General features: G+C 64.1%; 1 pseudogene; it reads right to left on the minus strand.

The window, feature by feature from the left end:
* Positions 1-858, minus strand: part of LOC102758866 — a 1,743-nt pseudogene extending 885 nt beyond the window's left edge.
* Between the last annotated feature and the right edge of the window lie 217 nt (positions 859-1,075).

Raw genomic sequence — 1,075 nt, forward strand, 5'->3', positions numbered from 1 at the left:
AGAAATCTAATCTGAAGGTGAAATCGGTCAAAGTCCTGGTGGTCTCCTCCCGGGTGGGGGCCGGGCAGGTCCCGCTGCCTCGGGGTGACGCTCGGACCCGGACCACTCGGAGCGACCCTGGCCGCGCGGCTCACCGTCCCTGCTCTGGTTGTACTAGTCGCGCAGGTTGTTCAGGTTCTCTGAGTGAGTCTGTGCCCAGGACTTGACGATCCCCGTCTGTCAGCCCCAATAATTTGAGTCCACCGGCTCCACCCTGGGCTGCTGCATCCACGGGACCGCGGCTCCAGCCTCGGAGTCGCCGCGTTGCTGTCGAACCGCACGAACTCTATGTCGTCCACGTAGCCTTAGGCGATGTACCGGGAGTACCGGACTTTCCGACGCCCGGTCCAGACAGGACGGTGCTGAAATACCTGAGGGAGTGGGGGCCTGGGGGACAGACGGAGGGCAGGGCTGGGGCTGGACACGCGCCTTCCTGGTCCTGCGCCCCCGCTGGGTCCCCTCGTACCTCCCCGCAACGCCACCCCCTCCGACCCCGCACTCACCGGCCCAGCTGGGGGTCAGGACCAGCGAACACGAGAGCAGCAGGAGGAGGGTGGGGGGCCTCAGGACCCGAATCCTGGGCGTCGTGGGACCATTTGAGTCGGACCCCGCACCACCGGCCCAGCTGGGGGTCAGGACCAGCGAACACGAGAGCAGCAGGAGGAGGGTGGGGGGCCTCAGGACCCGAATCCTGGGCGTCGTGGGACCATTTGAGTCGGGGTGAGTCCAGGAGAGGTTGTAACAGTGACCCGCCGTGACACTGATTGGCTGCTCTAGAAACCAGGCACCCAATGGAAGTGAGAAGTGGGGCCCTGACATAGGTTGGGAAAGGAGAATGGAAATCCCAGGGAGATGGGGAGTCCCCCACACTGTGGTTCCTCTGTCCCCTGCGGAGACCTGAGCGCAGGCCTGGGCCCTGGGACTTGCTCCTGACCCTCCTCCTGAGCGGGGCGCCCGTCACACTGTCCCCGAGGTCTGGCCCAAGCGCTGTGCTATTCATAACTCTCATTTTGGCATCAGAATTTCTATACTATGT

This window comes from Myotis davidii, unplaced genomic scaffold (assembly GCF_000327345.1).
Source record: "Myotis davidii unplaced genomic scaffold, ASM32734v1 scaffold3487, whole genome shotgun sequence".
Lineage (NCBI taxonomy): Eukaryota > Metazoa > Chordata > Mammalia > Chiroptera > Vespertilionidae > Myotis > Myotis davidii.